The sequence below is a fragment of the Lissotriton helveticus genome, chromosome 5_1, assembly GCF_964261635.1.
Source record: "Lissotriton helveticus chromosome 5_1, aLisHel1.1, whole genome shotgun sequence".
NCBI lineage: Eukaryota > Metazoa > Chordata > Amphibia > Caudata > Salamandridae > Lissotriton > Lissotriton helveticus.
The window spans coordinates 1,300,327,385-1,300,333,384 of NC_136065.1; positions in this window are offsets into that span (position 1 = coordinate 1,300,327,385).

Genomic DNA, 6,000 nt, shown 5'->3' on the forward strand with positions numbered 1-6,000 from the left:
ATTTCTAACACAAATTACAGGTAAGATAAGCGTTTGGTGGGAGGTAGTATAATGGAGTATTATTTCGGAGTAGACAAGAGATTGACGGTTGTACTACTAAAGTCCTACGACTGTTCAGGAAAACAAAGTTACTGTTACACCCCCGCCCCCCACCCACCAGACTGAAAAGCAGTAAAAAACAGGTATGGTCAGATAAAGTTGAAAAATATATTTATTTAGCCCTAACAAAATAATCTCCCTCACCCACCCTAACCCCAACGATTGTCTCTGAAACGTCCCAAAACGATCCCAACTCCCAAATCCCACCCCCCAAAAGTCTATAAAAAAAGGGCAAGGGACACTCCACTACTGGAGGGTGCTGGTGCTGGTGCATGATGCGGCATGGGCATCATACTCCTTGCGGAGGGTGGCAAGCTCGGAGCGGAGGCCCTTAACCAAGTTCTTATACCTCAGGACCTCCTGCTCCAGGTTGGACATGCGGACTCGTAGGCGGCGTTGGCGGTCCTTGCAGCTCCTGTGGGGGGCAGCTGGTATTTCGGTTGCTTGGCGGTGGCGGTCGTCTTTCTTAGCCCGGCTCGGTCCCGCTGGCTTAGTCACGGAGGAGGATGCAGTGGTCACAGTCGAGGATGTCGTTGTTGCCCCGCTCGACTGCGTTTCCTCCTCCTCCTCCAGGGCCACCAGCCGCCGATATTTGGCGACTGTGGCCTCCAGCCTCCGTTGCCGGGCCAATCTAGCCTGCTCCCTCCTTGTTGTTGATTTGGAAGGAGCAACTATATGAAGAAAGAAAGACATAGTCTGTAACCAATGCTCCTTATTAATAACACAAAGTGATTGAGCCGAAAGTTGGGTCACAGAGTACAAGTAGCAAATTGAAAGCACAGTACATAACTATTGAGGACAGTATCTATGTAACCTCCCACTTCTGCATCCTTGCTCTAACAGTAGTGGTAGTTTAATGAACTAATTCTACGACCACTATGGACTTCCATTACAGTCGACTATGACAGTACACCAGTCTTATTCTTCTTCTTCTCTCTTGTTTAGGGAAATGGGTACGTTATCTTATGCAAGCCGGCAGAATGACATGGACAGCACAGTGAACTTGCACCCGAGAAAAAAAGTTGCACACCATGATGAGTGAGACAGACTTGCGTTACTGTACCGGTCCAGTACATGCAGGTGGTGAAGCTATTACTTTTCTATTACGGGTGGCACTGAGAATACTCTGTTACAAGGGCTACTGCTTAATTAATTTACCTTTCACCCTACAGTGCAAATGAGTACTAGAAAAGGAAAATGAAGAAGCTAACTAATTTGATTATCTATCACTTCACATGGGACGTATTTAATGACAGATGAGATGACTTTAGGTGCTTTGCTTAATATTGAGTGAACAGTGATACACCCACACATGAATGACGTACTACAAGTAAACTAAAGTTATTAAGAGAGGTACGGAGTGTCCACCGTAATAACCAGATATATGCTGTGAATGCAAACGCAATACAAAGTACTGCTACTATTCATGGTAGTATTGGACACATTTACAATTTCTTTTCCTTGCCTTCCCTGCACTGGAACGGACGTGCGGGTGCGGTGGTACATGCTCTTCAAGGTAACACTTACTTCACCTGGCGACCATCTACTCTCTCTAGATACACATGTGCTATCTAAGAGTCAGAGAATACCATGCTCCAGGCATCCATTCAGTCAAAGTATACGCACACATACAGTTTCTGTTTCACCCACCCAGGCTGCTGTCCTTCCACCCATCCTTGCTTCATCATTGACCCAGCCATGCACCATACCATATTCTTTCCTTCCCAGCCACCTCGGGGGCCAAGCAAACACATATCGTTCTTCTTTGCCAGCCATCATACAAGTTCGCGTCCCACTTACTTACACCCTTCTTTCGCTTTTCGTTCATCCCATCCATCACGTTCGTCTAAGAACTTATTGGGATTCTTCTCACCAAAAACTTCACAGCTAAGTCGAAGTACATTTCGAGGAGGCTACTACCTGGTTGATTTGTAATTGTAATACACCCGTGCAGAAAGCACACTATGCAGTCTTCAATCTCAATAAGTAAGGAATATATAGCTTACCTGTTTCCGCCACCACCGTTTGATCCCCCACAGGAACGTCCGCCGGCTCTTGTACCGCCTCCTCCCCAGAGGCCTCCGAGTCCTGGTCCAACACAGCCACCTCCGCGCTGGCCCCGTCACCAGATGTTACACCTACAAAGTACATTTAAGAATGTTAGAATACACCACTCACTACTATATAATATTTGGTCTAGGAGAAATGTTAAAAAAACAGAATACAATGTAATAATTTGTGACTGTCTACTCCATAGTAAAAATGTCCCATTTTCCAGGGAAGGCTGTTGTCTTGCTGCACTTTTATGCACAACTGATGAATGCTTGCTTTTGATTTTTAACACGCACCACTTTTTCTCCTAACAGACAGAAGCTTGACTCCTGAGTCCTAAGAACACGACCAGGATCAAGTTCAAACCAGGTGAGAGCTCGGCTCGACCACAAGAAATGTGTCCAATTAATCGTCAGCACTAACCACTTTTCCGTTTTCAGTTAAATAGTTTTATGACAAAGTAGATTTTAATAAATGTGTTTACTTTTAATAAAGCTTTTAAACTTAAATAGACTCTGTGGTTTTTGTTCCTCTAGACTAGAGTGGATGAGCTAAAGGTTTTGGAATTTTTGCAAGCATGAGTGCCTCTGACACTTCTTGACTGTGCTGTGACTCCGTACTACTCTCTTGTCCTGCGTACGATAATCTAGAGATCATTGGGGATCTATAATCGGTGACTTCGGGAGCTGAATGACTCTGCCACACTATCTAGTCAGTAAGGAGACAGTGCATAGAGGTATTGCTGAATATAATGGGAGTCCAATGGAATTGCCAAATGTCCAATCTTAGTTAGCTACACAGACAGACTAATAAGAATAGTCTAGTAATACCACAGGGAGTCATATTCGAGGCAGGATAAGAATTTATATCCAGTCTACAAGAAGATCAAAGACGATTTAGAAAAAATCGAATGAGGAACGCTAGGAAAAAATAGGTACTGTTTATTAAAATGTAAACTTACTGGGGCCAGCAAAGGAGCCCTCGCCTGCCCGATCCTGGCCTGCATCCTCAGCACCCTCCTCCTGTGTCCTCTTGCCCTTGGGGGGAGCTGATGTACAACATGAAAGAAAGAAAAACCAGAAAACATGGATGAGATTTTTCAACCAAATCAAACATTTCAAAAGAACAATAACAACATATTTTGGAAAAATAGCAAATAGATAGACAACTATTCCACGGGATCTATCTCATGTGGTATACTACGTTATTCGTATTGCCTGATTTGCGGAACGTTGACTTAGAAAGTTCCTATGTAACTCAATAAACAGACTACTAAAGAGGTTTGCCTAGGCCTGGCACTGCAGGCAGCAGTGCGCAACACGTGACAGACAAAGTCCATCCTGCTTGCAGATCAGTGAATACTCAAACTATCAATCCACCCGCCACCACCGCCACTATTTCTTCTTATAGCCATGTGTCTAAAGGAAGGACTGGACTTCAGTCTGTTGGGGCTGATAGAAGTCCCTTGCGGAAGTTGCGGCTCATTTTCCTCCATTGTTGCGTGCCTTTTCTGACGCAGCGGCAGAACAAAAGACTCGCCATGGTGTTGGTGCGGCGTATATATTAAAAAAAAACACATATGGGCATATGGGCGATGCATCACGTTGTAAAGCCCTGCGCCATCAGGGGGCGTTCCGGCGCAAGGGAGGGCGTACCTGCGCAGGAACGAATCCTAAAAGTGGCTGAGGGAAATCTACAAGATGTCAATCAGTCACTTTTAGGACAATGATGCATGACTCAAACCCTGCGCGCTTGAAGCCGACGTACGGCTTGATGCAGCATTGGGGAGATAGGGTACCCCAGAGCATTGCTGGAGCTGCGCCATCGTTGGCACGCAACTCCAGCAATGCGCTGCCTTTACGGCACAGATGCGTAAGGCTTCTGTGACGTTTTGGGCCAATGGGTGGTGGTGGCATGGCACACAATTACTGCCGCATCCCTGCTACTTTGCAGGGATGCGCCGGTAATTGAAAATATGACCCTTACTGTCTAGCATTACGCAGTTCTTTTCTTTACACTACACTCATACATAATTTCTCAGGCCAATGAAATGCTTCTGAACACAACATACAAAACAAAGAAGCATAGTAGCAAGCAAGGCTACTGAGAAGGAGAGCAGTGCACCTGAAATGCATAGAAGATTTTGAAATATAATTTACCTCAATGTAATCGGCAGCATTATTGCTCTTGGTAAAGAACAAAGATTTGCAAATAACAGAGCAGGATAAAACAGAGTAGTAAATGTACTACTACTACTACTCACCAAGCCCGGGGACCTCTACGCCGAGCGCGTCCAGCAAGTCCCGCTCCCGGTCCATGACATCGGTCCAGCGGTGGGTGGCTTGGTTATATGTGCGCCGGACCCCAGAGATCTTGTACATGGCCCGGCACACCTTCTCCCACCGCTTGCGACGCTCCCGGATGCCATAGCCGGTCGCGATCTTGCCGCCTCCCAGGATCGTCTTGGGGAGGCGGCGCTGGACATGGAAGATCAGTGCCGCCACTTCCTCCGCGCTGAAGATCTCCCTCGGGACCACTTGCTCCCCCCTTAAACGCCCGCACGGGAGCCGGGCACGGGGTGCGGGACCCTTCCCCTTCTCAGGGTGCTTCCCGGCTCCCTTTACCATGGTCTGGGCAGAAATAGAGTTAAATGATAAACAAGAAATAGAATAGTGAAGAAGAAAAGAAAAGAGTTAAAAAAAAGTAGTTTAAAAGTAACTAAAAGCTGCAGAGAACACAAAAATATAGAGCTAGAAAAATAGAGGGATAGATAATAAGTAAAATTAGATCAAAAAAACTTCAAACAAGCAAAGGATGGCAGAGATTGAGAGAGGATAGAGAAAGCATGCCCAGAACCATAGCAATGAATGAGAAACAAGATGGCCGCGCCCGTTCACGACCGCGTGGGTAAGTTCGCGCGAGATTTTCCTTCCGAGTACGCGCGAAATTGTACTAGCGAGCAGCACACTTTGCGAGATTACACATAGCGGGCGGAAACGGAATTACGTCACGCCAACAAGATGGCCGCGCCCGTGTACGACCGATAGGGTAACTTGGCAAACGTATAGCTAGAAGCGCCTCGCGAACACGCGCAAGATCACGCGAACATACACGTCGCAAAAAAAACAATTTTGTATTCGCACGTATTTGCGGCTTCCGAAATCGATCTCGCACGGATTCGCGCCCCAAAAAACGCGCGAAATTGCAGAAAAAAACGATTTTAGCTAAACTGAAAGCAATGAGCAGGTGCAAAAGTTCAAACTTAACATTAGTAACATTCAAGGTAGTGCTTCCTGATGGGCCCCTCCAAAGTTTGCAACTATTCTATGACCCTGCTATGACCCAAACAGCAGGCTCATAGAATAGCTACAAGTAGACCATAAAGGTCCTGTGAAAAAAAAATTTCACTGCAACAAAAAGCAAATTACAGATAAGGAAGGAAGCAGGTGCCAGCCAGACTGGAACTTTCAAAATTACTGACACATTAATGAAACACAAATTAATTGATGGCAGTTGAAGAAGGGCAGGTGTGCTTGCTTTTTTCAACCACCATAATCTACAGTGATAAATAAACCTAATGGGTGGCAGTGAGGATGTACCAGAGGGTGGCATGGGTGTCCCAGAGGGTGGCAGTGGTGAAACAGAGGGTGCTGTGAACCTGTGATGATAAACCAGACGTTGAAACAACATAGTCGCGGCCGTTGCGAGCCGAAAAGTAAGTTCGCAATTGCGAACTTGTCCCAAAATCGGCGCGAACGCGCGCCAACACAAAAAACGGGAAAATCCGCAAATCCGCTAGAGTTCGCGGATCTTCGCGGATTGCGAATCCGTAAATCCGCAAGTTCGCGT